This window comes from Bos indicus, chromosome 16, assembly GCF_029378745.1.
Source record: "Bos indicus isolate NIAB-ARS_2022 breed Sahiwal x Tharparkar chromosome 16, NIAB-ARS_B.indTharparkar_mat_pri_1.0, whole genome shotgun sequence".
In the NCBI taxonomy this organism is placed as follows: domain Eukaryota; kingdom Metazoa; phylum Chordata; class Mammalia; order Artiodactyla; family Bovidae; genus Bos; species Bos indicus.
In genome coordinates, this window is record NC_091775.1 from 56,623,527 (window position 1) to 56,640,662 (window position 17,136).

Below are 17,136 nucleotides of genomic sequence, written 5' to 3' on the forward strand. Positions count from 1 at the left end.
TGGGTACCTCTGGAAATGGGAGTTAAAATGGGGTTAAAAACAAGAGAACTGATTTAAAAACCTGTTTAAGCAATTGGTTTCCAAGATTCTGTCCTCCTCACCATATAGCTGGGTTATAGTGCCTGTCCTACATGGCAGGAGTCTAAAGGCAGAATTTCTGTAAAGGGTAAAATAAAGGCACCAGGACCAAACACCACAACAGTAGAAGGCAGAAGACAGGTGGGTACTCTATTGAAATCAGGGATAATAAATTAAAATTTTGCATGTTAAATATTGAGACTTCCAATCTTCTCTGTCAGCCCACAGGATGCAGGTAATCAGACATATATTGTCAGAGCAAGAGACTGGAAGAATTTTTCTAGTGAATGTAAGAAGTCCAAGAAGGAAAGACTTATATATAAATTCTTTGGGGGTTCCCCAAAGACATGGCTTAGTCAGATCATTCTTCAGTGAGCACCATTGTCAGCGAGCTCCATCCATCCTATTGACCTCTCATTCAACTCTTTAGTGCCCTGCTCTTCCCCACCCCCAAGCTTTGTTGAGCTGTAGTTGACCTGTAGCATTATGTAAGTTTAAGGTATAAAATGTGATGATTTGATGGACATATATATATACTGTGACATGATTATCACAGTAAGGTTAGTTACCAATTCCATTACATCACACTACTAACTTGTTTTTAATGGTGAAGAATTTAAGATTTCTCTCTTAGCAACTTTAGAGTATATGATAGAATATTGGTAACTATAGTCACCATGCTGCACATTAATTCTCTATAGCTTACCTATTTTCTATAATAAATGGAAATTTGTATCTTTTGACTAACATCTCCATTTTCCCCATTTCCCAGCCTCTGGCAAACACCATTCCACTCTGCTTTTATGAGTTAGACTTCTTTAGTTTCCACATATAAGTGAAGTCATACAGTATTTGTCTTTGTTGTTCTGACCTATTTTACTTAGCATAATGGCCCCAAGATCCATTCGTGTTGTCTCAAATGACAGGATTGCTATAATAATCCATTGTGGATTGTGTCTGTATCAGTGTTCTTTATCCATTCATCCATCAGTGGATACTTAGGTTGATTCCATCACTTGGTTATTGTGAATATTGCTTCAGTAACACTGCAGTAAACATAGGAATACAGATACTTCTTTAGGGTTACAATTTCATTTTCTTCAGGCATATACAGAAGTGGACTTGCTGGCTCTTCTGGTAGTTCTGTTTCTTTTCTTTTCTTTTCTTTTTTTTTTTTGAGGAACCTCCATACTGTTTTCCGTAGTAGCTGTATCAATTTACAGTCCCACCAACAGTATACAATGGTTCTCTTTTCTCCACATTCTTGCCAACACTTATCTCTTTTCTTTTTGATAAAACCATTCTAATAAGTGATATCTCATTTTAAAATTTTGCTGGTGGTTTTGATTTGCATTTCCCTGAGGATTAATGTTATTGGGCACTATTTCATATTCCTATTAGCCATTTTTATATCTTCTTTGGGAAAATGTCTACTCAAGCCTTCTGCCCATTTTTTAAATGGATCTTTTTTTTTTTTTTAACCATCTGTATGTCTTCTTTGGAAAATGTCTATTAAGTTCCCCTTCCCTGGTTGGCTGTTTCTCTGATGTTGAGTTGAAGCTCCTTATTTTGGATGTTAACCTCTTATCAGAAATGTATTTTGCGAATATTTTCTCTTATTCTACAGGTTGCCTTTTCATGTTGTTGATTTTTTCTTCTTTTTGCTGTACAAAATCTTCAGTTTGATATGATCCTGCTTTTTTCTTTTTTCTTTTGTTACTTGTGTTTTTAGTATCATATTCAAAAGAAATTGCCAACACCAATGTCACCGGATTTTTACCACTGTTTTCTTCTAGGATTTTTGTGACTTCGGATCTTACATTTAAGTCTTTAGTCCATTTTGACTTAGTTTTTGTGAGTGGTGTACGATGGGGGTCCAATTCCATCTTTGTGTGTGTGTGGCCATGCACTTTTGCTAGTGTCATTTATTGAAGGGACCGTCTTTTCCCCATTGGGTATTCTAGGGTCCTTTATGAAATATTAGCTGGCTGTATATTCATGGGTTTATTTCTCATCCTGAATTCTGTTCCATTGGTATGGGTGTCTCTTTTTATGCCATTACCACTGTTTTAATTACCGTAGCTTCATAATATAGTTTGAAATTAGGAAGTGTGATGCCTCTATTTTGGGGTGTTTTTTTTGTTTTTTTTTTTTTGCTGTTAGGATTGACTTATCTATTTGAAGTCTTCTCTGGTTCAATACAAATTTTGTTTTTTTTGTTTTTTTTCTATTTTTATGAAAAATGTTTTGGATTTTGATAGGGATTGCAATGAGTCTATGGGATTTCCCTTTGTGGCTCAGCTGGTAAAGAATCCACCAGCAATGAATCTATAGATGACTTTGAGTAGTATGGACATTTTAACAACAATATTTATTTTTCTGATCCATGGACGTAGCATATTTTTTCAGTTATATGTCTTTTTCAATTTCTTTCATCAATATATTATAGTTTTCAGTGTACAGATCTTTCATCTCCTAACTATCTTATAGGTTTGAAATGACAAATTGGGTTGCTTAAAATATTTTTTTTCAGATAGTTCATTGTTGGCATACGTTCAACTGATTTTTATGTATCAATTTTGTATCCTGAAACTTTACTGAATTTGTTTAATAATTCTGTTCTTTTGGTGAATTCTTTAGGATTTTCTATATATATAGGATCATGTTACCTGCAAATGGAGACACTTCTTTCTGATTTGAATTTTTTTTTTCTTGCTGAATTGGTCCATTAGGACGTCAGTACTATGTTGTATTAGTAGTGTCGAGATTGGATATCTTTGTCTTGTTCCCGATCTTAAAGGAAAAGTTTTCAACTTTTTACTACTGATACGATTTTAGCTATGGACTTGTCACATATGGCCTTTGTTTATATTGAGTTATATATACAGTTTGTTGAGAGGAAATAAACAAACTTCATCATGACAAATTCATCCTTATCATGAAAGGATGTTTAAATTTTCGAGTGCTTTCTCTGCACCTATTAAGACATCATGTGGTTTTTAGATTTTATTCTTTTAACATGTGTATCACATTCATTTATATATGTATATTTGTGTATATTTATCAGACCTTCTTTATGGATATGCCTGTTTCACACTCTTGTTCCCTCTTCTGGTGGAATTCTTAAACTTGGGTAACTTCTTTTGACCCTACAAAGCTGTACTGGGTGCTAACAACCTCTTGTTGGCTTACTTTCCCTAGAGCAGTGCTGACCATGTGAGTCTGCGTGGCTTTTCCCAGTCCTGTAGAGGTGGGCCAGTTTTCTTCACATGCACGCTTGCAGCCTGTTGCATTGGGGCTGTGCACATGGAGCTGGCGTCCAGGTGGGAGTGTGTGTGGTTGAGATGCAGAGAAAATTGGGGCTGTCAACTGGGGACCAATTGATGGGATCCACCAATGAGGCATCCACAGCGGTTCATGGACCACTTTCCTAATAGAATCTGTGACGCATTTGTATGATTTACATCCCATTAATGTCTTCTGAGAGCCTCAGCTGCTCTTCTCCCAGCTGTTTACCACTCCCCAGTCATGCAGTACCTCCCATGGAGCTTATGGATGAGGCAAGAAAGATGTGAGTGTTTTAGCACTGTTCTGCAGAGCTGGGGAGGCCAGTGCTCTGTTATTAAATATCACTAGGTAGTAGAAGGAAGCATTTAACTTAAAAAAAAAAAAAGACCAAACCAATCAGATAAAAAACCACTTGGAGAACATGGAAAATGTGCAGAGAAAAGAGCAAACATGAAAGTAGAATAAACTAAAATTAATATCTTGAGATGTAAGAGATAGATAAAATAGTATAGTCATACACACACATATATGTTCCTATAAGTAGGAACATTCAGGGAATTAAAATGAGCAAAGAGATTTTTTTTAAAAAAGCAAAATTAAAAAATTATTGTATAAGGAGTTATAAAATGAAGTTGAGGAAGTCCCCCAGCAAATATTCATAAATACAAAGAGGTAGAAAACAGAGTAGATAGTTTAGTAGAATTAGGTCATAGGATTAAGAATAACAAACTTGCCATAGACAATAACATGAGTGAATCTGAAAGTGCAATTATTGAGTGAAAGAAACCAGTCACAACTGTATAATGCATGTGTCTATTTATATGAATTTCAAGAATAATGAAAACTGTGGTCATGGGTAGAATAGTGGCTAACAATCAGAGGTGGGTATAGTACAGGATGGTTATTAATATGAATGTGTCTTCCTAGATTTTATACCTTGAATGTAAATGTAAAAATCTTCTGGCCTGCGTGCTTTTCTGTACTTTGTATAAGTTAATTCTGTAAAAAATAGAGGAAAAATATCAGATAGTCTAAGAGGTCCATACTTGAAGAGTAAGAGGTCTAGGAGAAGGGTTTTCCTGGCAGTCCAGTGTAAAGACTTCATGCTTCCACTGTAAGGAGTACAGGCTCAGTCTCTGGTCAGGGAACTAAGATCCCACATGCCATGATGTGGGGCAGAGCCAAAACAAAAATCAACCAACCAATCGATCAATCTTACTTTTTGAAAGAATTTTAAAAGAAAAAAAGAGAACAGGAAATAAAGAATTCATGAACATGTTCATGAGTTTCGAGAATGATAGAAAACACCAGATGTCCAGCATATTGGATAAAAAGGTGGAAGAAGGCAATGGAACAACACTTTCAAATATGTGAGGGATAATTCCAACCTAGAATTCTATACCCAGCAAAAATTAACAAATATGAACACAGATTAATAACATTTTAAGATGTGCTAGGTCTCCATTCGTCCTTTCTCAAGCTGCTGTGAAATGTTCACCATGAAAGTACGCAAAAACAAAGAGAAAGACGTAAAATATTGCAGATAGTAGATCTACCATGAAAGAGAGGTACAGAGAACCCTCTGGTTGAGGAAAAGGAAAATTTTAACCTGATAGCTGAATAGGAGGTCTGTTGAACAGCCAATTCAAATCAGAATTCAGAAGCATCTGGGAGATTTTTTTTTTCAAGATGATAAAGTTGATAAAATATTGAGAGTATTTGCATCTACTGAGAAGAGATTTATAAAATTAGGAAAGAAGTTTTGGGTATGTAGAAAATTAAATAAAGAAATAGGACAACTATGAACTCTGGGGCTGGGAGAAACAATATGGAAAAGGAAAAAGAAAAGAGAAAGTTTATTGTATGATTCAGCTATGAATAGGGTATGTAAGTACATAACTAATAATAGAAATGTCCTATGTAGATGGTACACTGTGAAGCATCAAAAAGTAGTGAAAGACAGACTCCTCAACATGGATACCAAAAGCATGATGTGGCACGAGAAAAGCAAATTTAGGAATACAGCCACTTGATACCATTTCTATCAAGTGTTGGTATGTTATGAGTTGTTTCTAAAACCTCATAAAAAAACTATAGAGAATAATGTAAATATCCGTATAGCCACAACCAAGCTTAAGAAGTTAAGTATTACAAATGTAATGGAAGCCCCCTCTCTGGTGTCATCTTTCTTCCTTTTTGCCTAAAGGTACTAACTGTTTAGAAGAAGTTTACATCTGTCATTCTGTGTATGTCTTTATATCTGTCCCTGAATAGTATTTAGCAGTTTGAATGCTTTTAAACTTTGTGTGAATGGTGGTATACTGTATGTTTTCTTCTGCCGTTTACTGTAAGTTTAAAAAAAGAATTTATCTGATTTCATAAAAGGAATAAAAATAAGGATCTTAAAGGCTAAAACAAGCCTTTTGGAAAGATGATGGGGAAAGGGAGAAGAGATAAACCTTAGATTATTTTTTCAAAAGTTTCTGAGCCATGAATTTGATCATTCCTCTTGTAAGTGCTCTTAGGAAATGCCCCAAGAAATAACTAGGAATCATTTATATATCTGGAAGGAAGGAGGGTGTCTCCCTGAAAGAGTATTCTCAAAGCTTGATGAGCTTATGAAAGCTCAAAATACTGGGCTACACCACCAGAATTTCTTTTTCAATTGGAATAGGGCCCAAGATTTTGCCTTTTTTTTTTTTTTTTTTAATTAAGTTCCCAGGTGATGCTTCTCCGTTGCTTAACTGAGCTGGTAAGAGAGTGCCCTGAATTGCCAAGTTTTGGAGTAGCAATTACAACAACTAGCCAAAAATGAGTTAAGTCAGGGAAAGAGTATGATTGGCCAGGGGGCCTGAGTCCTTAAGTGCAACTCCTTTAACACATTGCAGTGTTTTGGCTGTGCATCAAATCTGGTGTTGAGAATGTGACTTTCTTCATTTTTCCTGGTAAAGCATTTTCTAGATCTGCCCAAAGGCAATCACAAAGCATACATGAATTTTTAACCAGGAGTTGGATTCTTCAGTGTTGATGTTGTTGACTTGGAAACCACACTTGGAGAACTAATGATCTAAATTCTAAAGTATAGCAGTGCTCTTTCGTCTACCACTCATCAGCTCATGCCTACTTAATATATTCATCACGTTGAATTGTCACATTTTCAAAGTAATACTCATGCATCATTTTAAGACAGCTTTCAACCATTTGGTGACTAGTAAATATTAGCCGTGTTACTAAGTAATCATGTGAAATGTTTGTAATATGATTAAACGCTAAACCTTACTGTGCTTGAAATTATATGTAAACTCCCACAGTTGAAAATTAAAGTGGTTTGAATCCCAATTTGTAAAGCATAGTCCTTGGTCTTAAATAGAGTTTTGTTTTCTTTTGCATTGTAATAGCGTAGTCCTTAAGAGTTCAGGGTCTGAAGCCAGATTGCCTGAGTTTCTTGCAGCTTTACATCTTTCTAGTTTGGACAAGTTATTTGCCCTCACTGAGTTTCAGATCTATAAAATGGTAGTAATAATAGCACCTACCTCATAGGGTTGTTGTGACAGTTACGACATGTAAAGCACAAAGAACAGTGCCTGGCTCCTGGTAAACACATAATTGACATTAACAGCCATTATTAAAACGGCTATCACCATCGATCTGTTTCCCTTTGTGAACACTTTTTTTTTTTTCCACTGCTAGTTATTTTTTATTTTTATTTTTTTTTAATTTTATTTTATTTTTAAACTTTACAATATTGTGTTAGTTTTGCCAAATATCGAAATTAATCCGCCACAGGTATACATGTGTTCCCCATCCTGAACCCTCCTCCCTCCTCCCTCCCCATACCATCCCTCTGGGTCGTCCCAGTGCATCAGCCCCAAGCATCCAGTATCGTGCATCGAACCTGGACTGGCAACTCGTTTCATACATGATATTATACATGTTTCAATGCCATTCTCCCAAATCTTCCCACCCTTTCCCTCTCCAACAGAGAGGGACTTTTGTGTCACATTGAGTATTTTGTTTCATAAAAAATGAATCATTTGTCATAAACAGGTACTTCCTTACTTTTTTTTCCTAAAAGCTACTAGCTGTACTTTGGTGAACTGTGGATAATATTTAGCCTTTTGCAGTGTTGTGTCCTATTGCAGGACACAAAATCAGATCTTTAATTACAAGGTAAAGAGTAAAATCTAAGCATTAGATTTGAAAGTGAATGGTGGTTTTTATTGCAGTTTGTTTCAAGGTATATCTGCCATATTGTATCTTTTATTCTCTTAATCCACTTGGACAAAGTAATTTTTGAAATGATTTCAAAATGATTTTCTTCTAATTTTGGTATATTGCATTATAAGGCACATATGAAAAGGATTTGTGTCCCGCTGAGCAGTTCTTTTTATTTCTAATAAACATATGATTATATTTGATTAATTTACTTGCTGAAGTTTTGGGGTTTGCTACCCTTGCCCAAGTTAACTGTACCATATTTTTTTGAATATGGAAAATTTTTCGGATTTGATATTATGGGATCCATATGGATGAAACTTTTCTGCCATGGCCAAAGATCATAATAATCCCAGGAGATGAAAATAGATGAATTTAGGGTAAAGATGTTTTTGTTTCAGTAATAAAACTTTTGGGATTCTTGATAAGATTCCAAAGTATTCAGATCCAAAGGTGGAGGCAATGACTAGAGTATCTTAAAATAAAAATACAGTGAAATGGACTGCAGTTATTGTTGTTTAAAAACTCCAAGAGACATCAAGATAAAGTCTGTCTAGAAAACTAAAACTAAATAATGATAAAGTGAAAGAGAGTGAAAAAGTTGGCTTAAAGCTCAATATCCAGAAAACTAAGATCATGGGATCCAGTCCCATCATTTCATGGAAAATAGATGGGGAAACAGTGTCAGACTTTATTTTTGGTGGGAGCTCCAAAATCACTGCAGATGGTGATTGCAGCCATGAAATTAAAAGACACTTACTCCTTGGAAGGAAGGTTATGACTAACCTAGACAGCATATTAAAAAGCAGAGTCATTACTTTGTCAACAAAGGTCCGTCTAGTCAAGGCTATGGTTTTTCCAGTGGTCATGTATGGATGTGAGAGTCAGACTATAAAAAAAGCTGAGCGCCCAAGAATTGATGCTTTTGAACTGTGGTGTTAGAGAAGACTCTTGAGAGTCCCTTGGACTGCAAGGAGATCCAACCAGTCCATCCTAAAGGAGATCAGTCCTGGGTGTTCATTGGAAACACTGATGCTGAAGCTGAAACTCCAATACTTTGGCTACCTGATGCGAAGAGCTGACTCATTTGTAAAGACCCTGATGCTGGGAAGGATTGAGGGCAGGAGAAGGGGACAACAGAGGATGAGATGGTTGGATGGCCTCACCGACACAATGGACATGTGTTGGGTGTCCTCCGGGAGTTGGACAGGTGATAGACAGGAAGGCCTGGCGTGCTGCAGTTCATGGGGTCACAAAGAGTCGGACATGACTGAGCGACTGAACTGAACTGAAGTAATATATGAAACTTTAGCTGTGGAGAGAAGTTAAGTGATTTGCCCAAGGTCACACAGGTGGTGTGACAGGTCTCCATTCTTCATACTAGCAAACAGGAAACAAGATATTTGGCTGCTGTGGCCTTTAAACTGTAATCCTCTACTAGTCTCTGTGGAGTTAGGATCCTGGATTTTCAAGTTTTGATACTGTTTTCATTTGTTCAGAAGGAACTAGATTCAGTAAATGGCAAATACTAAGCATCCAAACCAGAGTCTCCAGATAAAATAGAGAATTTTTGGTTAAAATTGAATTTCAAATAACGACTCATAGTTTTTTAGCATGTGTATGTCCCCAGTATTCATTGCATGCATATGCTAAAAAATTATTGACCATTTATTTGAAATTCAGCTTTAATTGGGTATCTTTTAATTAGGTAAATCTGCCAACTCTGCTCATAAAGGTGGCCTAAGGAATCTTTGGGAAAGTTCTGAGGAGGCTGTTCACTGTCAAAGAGTACTGTTATTCCTTGAACATTGTGCAGGATGGCCCTGCCTGCCTTTTTTTGATCCATGGTACAATTTTTCCCCCTTTCCTATTTGCTAGCTGTATGCTCAGTCATGTCCAACTCTTTTGCGACACCATGGACTGGGGCCCACCATACTCTCTGTCCATGGGATTTCCCAGGCAGGAATACTGGAGTGGATTGCCATTTCCTTTTCCAGGAAGTCTTCCCGACCCAGGGATTGAACCTGCATCTCCTACTTCTCCCGCATTGGCAGGCAGATTCTTTACCTCTGCACCATCTAGGAAGCCCATTTATAAGCTCAGATTCCTTATATTTATGTATATATAATTGTTCTTTATAATTAATATATAAATACTTATATATGTGTGAATAAAAAAACTGGAGACTCTAATTTTTGCTTTTTTTTTAAAAAAACTAAGTTTCCTAAATTATGCTGCTTTTTCTGGCTTCATATTTATTATAAGCATCTACTTTTGTAAACCATTGTTCCATCCTCATTCCCCATTAGGCATATTCTTTATTAGACTCTAACTGTTCTCTATCCTTTTGGGGAAAAAGAGGTGCTAGTATGTTAAATCTCCTGAGTTTTTGCCATGATTGTGTTTTTACAATTGATGTGAGAAATAAGCAAGAATGAATTGGTTACTTAAATACTTTAAAAGAAACTTATTATTTCATTGGGTCATTTAGGGATTAAAGGAAATAATTAATCATTAATAGGTACAGGTGGGCTTCCCTGGTGACTCAGTCAGTAAAGAATCTGCCTAGAGTGCAAGAGACCTGGGTTCAATCCCTGGGTTGGGACAATCCCCTGGTGAAGGAAATGGAAACCCACTCCAGTATTCTTGCGTGGAGAATCCCATGGGCAGAGGAGCCTGGTGGGCTACCACCCATGGAGTCGCAAGAGTCGCACACAACGGAGTGACTAAATCACCACACCATGTATAGGTAGAAAATGGAAATATTAGATTGTGAGTTTCAAAAAATGAAGTAAAAAAATGAAATTAATGAGCATAAAACCAAAAATAATCAATACACACAAAATAATTATCTCCATAATTTATAGTACCTATTAAAATTATATTTGAAACTTTTGATTAGAAAGCAATAAGAGCAGGCATTATTGTTAGAAAAAGGTATATGCATCAATATAATCTGGAGGATATAAGTCAGTATGCATTTGTGACTCATGTGGAAATAGACCAAACATTGTCTGTCCATCCATTGTCATGGATCCTGGCATTCTTATTAGGTATTTGATCTTAAAGTTGGACAGTTGTAAGGAGAGGGTTCACTAGCTTTCTTTGTGATGAAGTTTCAAATATACATGAATTTGGTTTTTCCTCTTTAGAGTTTTTATTTTCACTTGGATTTAAACATTGCTTGAGTCTGGATCCAGAATTGGATTTTGTTAAGTTTAATAAATTTTACTAAATTTATTAAAAAAAATTTATTGTTCTTCAGATGTTAAAAAGAACTAGGCATAAACACACACAAAGAAATGCTTATTCATTATCCCTTATAATTTAATTGTATTCAGTTTTGTTAGTCTCTTTGGATAAGTGTGTCCATGTGTGTATCTTTCAAAGGTTTTAAGATGTCTTAGTTTTGTCCGTTGCTTTTAGTAGATCATTACCTTTGTGTATTCCAGTAGACCAAGTGTTTGTGTAAAAATGGGGTCATGATCCTTGGACTTCAAGCTTTCATGATTATTATATGAAATTATGCTTAAATTTTGCTTTCTCACCTTTGGGACTTCGGAACTTTAAAATGCCACTTTCCTGACATGAAAGAATGGTATTCATTCTCAGAGCACTACTGTGTAGTTAGCACTATTCTAGTTTACCTTCAATTTTCTAAATTAATATTTGTGTTTCATCTCCATAGGATGTGATGTTTATCATGTCTTTCCTCTGTTGCACATATGTCAAAACTAAACAAAATCAAGCAAAATTTCTATGAGAGCCCCATTTATATACAAATTCCTAGGTTTTTCAGGATTGTACCCAGTCATTTTTTTAAAGAAAATCTCCTCTACATATCTTAGGATTTTGGAATGGTCCATGAGGCCCAGAACTTTGCAAGTCCAGATTGTTAGGATCTAAGAGAACTAGTTGCTCTGTGCTTTGTAGGCTTAGGCTTCCCTGGTGGCTCAGAATCTGCCTGCAGTGCAGGTAGACCCAGGTTCGATCCCTGGATCGGGAAGATCCCCTGGAGAGGAAAATGGCTACCTACTCTGATATTCTTACCTGGAGAAGTCTATGGACAGAGAAGCCTATGGACAGAGAAGCCTGGGGGGCTACAGTCTATAGGGACGGTAAGTGTTGGATACGACAGTGATTAACACGGCAGTTAATAAATGATTTGCCAGAGAAAGTTTGTCTCTAGTCTGAGTAATGACTATTATGAGAGGACTGTAGAAGATGTACTTGGTGCCTGTTAGCTGTTCAGAATCCTTTTGGAAGAACAGAGGTGTTTAGTTCAGTGGGAACATCTTAGGTGTTCTTAGTTATAATTTTGTAGCCCTCCACTTCCCAATTTCTTCAACCTTTGTCTTTCTTGAAAACTGTGTTTTCCTAGTTACAGGGATGTACTTCGTTTTAAGAAACATGCATTTCCTAAATGATTAAGGATTAATTCCAGAGGAAAAAATATTCATTGTGATTATGATAAGTGCTCTGACAACAGGCTTTCATTTTTCAGAATTGCTTCTCTGGTTTGCATTGAACTAAAATATTTCAATTTGCCATGGACTTGGTAGAAAAATTGAGAATCTTTTAAAATTAAATCGAATGTGTATAATTTTCTAAGCATCAAAAAGATTCTTGAAAAATTCGTCTTTTTATACTTCATTTGTTGTAGTGTCTGCGTGTGGTAGGCAGTTAATGAATATTGTTAAATGAACATGATAGCCTCGTGTTAATGGAATTTATAAAGGCTGAAATAATGTGCATGTGTATTTTCTGTAGAAAATCTTGTCCTTATTTCACCTCAGGTTTTTATCATGACATTTTTTTCTTCTTTGCTAATATCCTTTCATCAGTATTTTAATTATTGATGAGGTCTGCTCTTGGAGAATTTATTCAAATGGATAATTTCAGTGTCAGAGCAAATTTAATATATGGCCTGGAAATTTCTCAGTGTTCATATCACTTTCTTTAAAGGTGCAGTTTGAGAATGAAAAACTCCAAAGCAAAAATAATCTTAACTTTCTGCAACTCTATAGGAGTGTGTGTGTGTGTGTGTTCTGTATATGTATACAAAGGTTGAGAAAGAAGGAGAGAAGAGGAAAGGGTGTGGGGATACAGAGACAGGAAGAGTTTTCATGTGACTTCTATGAAACTGTGATATATCTCTAGGATGACTGACAATGATAGGTTGACTATGGGAATAAGTAAACCTTTTTACTTTTTAAAAAAAACTAGTTTTCATCAAAACAAGCATTCATAAGGTTAACAAATGGTAACTTTTCGTTCAAACTGATAAATGCTTTTAGATAATAGAGTAAGTCAATGACTAGAAGAGGGAAAAACTATAGATATCTTGTGGGAAAAGGTATGTATTATATTAGAAATGTTTTATAGTCACTTTAAGGAAATTTGCTAACATTCAGCAAAGAATGTTGTTATTTGTTTTGACCAGAAGGTAGAGTATCTGAATTATTGCCTGGTATGGTTGTATACTGCTGCTGCTGCTGCTGCTGCTGCTAAATCGCTTCAGTCGTGTCCAACTCTGTGCGACCCCCTCCAGGCAAGAATGCTGGAGTGGGTTGCCATTTCCTTCTCCAGTGCATGAAAGTGGAAAGTGAAAGTGAAGTCCCTCAGTCATGTCTGACTCTTCCCAACCCCATGGACTGCAGCCTACCAGGCTTCTCCATCCATGGGAGTTTCTAGGCAAGAGTACTGGAGTGGGTTGCCATTGCCTTCTCTGATGGTTGTACACTAAGATCTTTTAAATAATTCACATTTTTCTCTTAATAGGGAAAAAAGGCTTAGATGTTACATGTTTATTTTCCACTTTAAAATAATTTTCTTTGTTGATATAAGAAGGAATAGATATAAAGGCAGGGAGATTTTTAAATTGTAGAACATAAATAGATATTGAAATATTATCTTTCTGCTTCTGAAGTTGATTTTTTAACCTAAAAGGCCACAATCTCATTTATTAATTTCTTTGAAATAGAGTTGCCTTTCCTTTCTCCCTCAAGAAACCATAAAGATAATTTCAGAAATGCGTTTCCAGCTGAGCTTTTGTATTTTGTCAGTTCTTCTGTGACTTAGATGAAGTTTCAATTAAAAATAGACTATAAACTTCTATGTGGGAAGCAGCTGAATGAGTTGCTATGACAGTTCATATTATGAGGTTGAACCAAGTGCAAAGTAGCTTAATAAGATTTGAGAAACATGGAGCTATATCAGTGCTAACAATCACCCTTCTTTAACCTGGGGTGGGTGTAAAGGCATATGTCTTCCTCTCAGAGGACAAAAGGCTAATTAGGGAGTCAGTGGAGCCTGTAGCCCTGAACACACTGCTTCTAAGAACCTATCTTCCTAAGGAACACCCCTCTTTCCCATTTGAGATTATGTGTAAAAGATTTTGGGGATCCAGTCATTTCTATATGGCTGTCTCCCCTTTCCTCAGCAGAGGTGCTTAATAAGTGCTACATAGCATGAGCAACTCTTGAACTTCCTGATTCTAAATCAAGGATTTTTCCTTTCTTTATGGAATTTTCTAAGCCAGATTCTTCTATTTTATATACTATTTATTTATCAGTAGATTTTTGGAGTATTGCAAAGTATATCTGTGTGCCTACAAAGAAATTTTAATATTTCATTATTAATGTGCCATTGGACAGTAAGCTTAGATATTGGGCAGGAAAGCAAACAGCATTTTAACTGGATCGCTATTTTTATAGAAGATTTCCATTTATAGAACACTGGCAATTAAAAATGAGGAAAATAAAAGAGAAAAAAGTTGGCAGCTGTATTTCCATGAGGAGATGGCTAATGAAATTCATTTGGATAATGAAAATCCATCTATCAGAAAGCATATATGTATCACATTTATTTCCACATTTTTAGACAGAGCTGTGGTTAGATGAAATGGAAAGATTTCATTCTCCTACTGATAAAGTGTTGGTTGTTCAGAGCGAAAACAGTCAAAACCAGAGATGGAGAGCCACAGGTTTCACATGAGAAATAGAAAATCTCTTTAATTTTCCTGTATTTCAGGAAAAAGCTCAGTTCTTCATGGGGGAAGTAGGGCCACCATTCTAACTAATCATGTATGTTTTGTGTATGCTCTGCTCTGCTTATAATCTGCTCTTTTACTTTCACTTAATAAATCATTATACATATATTTTCCATGCCATTAAACATTAAATATTTTACATAATGTAATGTTTAAGGAGTTTATGTAATATTTTTTGGTAAGGGTTTTATTGTATATATTAAACTTTTCCTATTGTTGAGTGCTCACACCATCATGGTGTGATCCAGATAACCACAATGGTGTGATCACTCACCTAGAGCCAGACATCCTGGAGCGTGAAGTCAGGTGGGCCTTAGGAAGCATCACTATGAACAAAGCTGGTGGAGGTGATGGAATTCCAGCTGAGCTATTTCAAATCCTAAAAGATGATGCTGTTAAAGTGCTGCACTCAACATGCCAGCAATTTGGAAAGCTCAGCAGTGGCCACAGGACTGGAAAAGTTTAGTTTTCATTCCACTCCCAAAGAAGAGCAATGCCAAAGAATGTTCAAACTACCACACAATTGCACTCATCTCACACACTAGCAAAGTAATGCTCAAAATCCTCCAAGCCAGGCTCCAACAGTATGTGAACCGAGAACTTCAAAATGTTTAAGATGGGTTTAGAAAAGGCAGAGGAACCAGAGATCAAATTGTCAACATTAGATGGATCATAGAAAAAGCGAGAGTTTGAGAAAAACATCTGCTCATTAACTATGCTAAAGCCTTAGACTCTGTGGATAACAACAAACTGTGGAAAATTCTTAAAGAGATTTGAATACCAGACCACCTTACCTGCCTCCTGAGAAGCCTGTATGCAGGTCAAGAAGCAACAGTTAGAACTGGACATGGAACAACAGACTGGTTCCAAATCGGGAAAGGAGTATATCAAGGCTGTATATTGTCATCCTGCTTATTTAACTTATATGCAGAGTACATGATGTGAAATGCCAGGCTGGATGAAGCACAAGCTGGAATCAAGATTGCTGGGAGAAATATCAATAACCTCAAATATGCAGATGATAGCACTCTTTTGGCAGAAAGTGAAGAGGAACTACAGAGTCTCTTGATGAAGGTGAAAGAGGAGAGTGAAACAGTTGGCTTAAAACTCAACATTAAAAAACTAAGATCATGGCATCAAGTCCCATCATTTCATGGCAAATATTTGGAAAAACAATGGAAACAATGACAGACTCTATTTTTTGGGGTTCCAAAATCACTGCAGATGCTTACTGCAGCTGTGAAATTAAAAGATGCTTGCTCCTTCAAAGAAAAGCTATGACCAACCTCGACAGCATATTAAAAAACAGAGATATTACTTTGGCAACAAAGGTTTATATAGTCAAGGCTATGGTTTTTCCAGTAGTCATGTATGGATGTGAGAGTTGGACCTTAAACAAGCCTGAGCGCTGAAGAATTGATGGTTTTGAACTGTGGTATTGGAGAAAAACTCTTGAGATCACCTTTGACTTCAAGATCAAACAAGTCCATCCTAAAGGAAATCAATCTGAATATTTGTTGGAAAGACAGATACTGAAGCTGAAGCTCCAGTACTTTGACCACTTTATGTGAAGAGCTCACTCAGAAAGACCCTGATGCTCATCAAGACTGATGGCAGGAGGAGAAGGGGATGACAGAGGATGAAATGGTTGGATGACATTACCAACTCATTGGATATGAGTTTGAGTAAGCTCCTGGAGATGTTGAAGGACAGGAAAGCCTGGTGTGCTGCAGTCCATGGGGTCACAAAGAGTCGGACATAACTGAGGGACTAAACGACATCACTGAGTATTTCTTATAGAATTTTAATATTATACCATGATGTACAAAGAATCCTGTTTTCCTTTGTAAAGTACTATATGCTGCCTTGGTACAATGACATGCAAAGAAAATATTTTTGTTTTCCCCTCATTTTAAATACCTGATGTTGAAGAAAAATTAGTTTCAGAAGTGCACATTAAGTAGTCCAGTTAGTAAACTTCTCTTCTTGACCGCTTTCTTAGACAGCTTTCTTGACAAGGCTAGTAGCGCTGAATGGGACACTCATACTTAGTTTTTATTTATTTTTAGAAGATTGCTTGCAACTTTGCCTATTTGTTCTACCACCAGCATTAATCACATCGCTAGAGCAGGTTTCTGTCTTTGCTTCCTCCCTTTTCCCATATGCTGAGCTCTGTGAAAGTTGTCTTGCTTGTCTTCTGTGCCTCATTGGCAGCAAGTTTTCTGTTTTTTTTTTTTCCTGATGATTCGGGAAGGGAAATAAGTAGGGAAGGAAGGAATGAAAGGATGGTTATTTCTTGCAGCCTTCTCAATCTTAAAACCTGTGATAATAAAATTTAACTTGAAGAGAAACATTTTCCCCAGAGTTTATTTATAAATTTAATTCAAGCTCATTAAAGCATTCCTATGTTTTAAGTATTTATGACCCTTATTGTTGAGGCGTTTTTCTGAAGTATTTTAAAAATATTTTTATTAAAAGATTCTATTGAAAATAAACCTGTTGTG

At 36.2% G+C, this 17,136-nt stretch overlaps 2 protein-coding genes across 4 annotated transcripts in view; both read left to right on the forward strand.

Annotated features, from left to right (window-relative positions):
- Positions 1-17,136, forward strand: part of RABGAP1L (RAB GTPase activating protein 1 like) — a 739,452-nt gene that overhangs the window by 336,927 nt on the left and 385,389 nt on the right. The window lies entirely within an intron of this gene.
- Positions 1-17,136, forward strand: part of GPR52 (G protein-coupled receptor 52) — a 111,665-nt gene that overhangs the window by 79,746 nt on the left and 14,783 nt on the right. Inside the window, exon 2 of the mRNA XM_070768916.1 lies at positions 1-17,136. This exon is cut by the window's left edge and continues 72,297 nt beyond it; it is cut by the window's right edge and continues 14,783 nt beyond it. The gene's annotated coding sequence lies outside the window, so the exon portion shown is untranslated.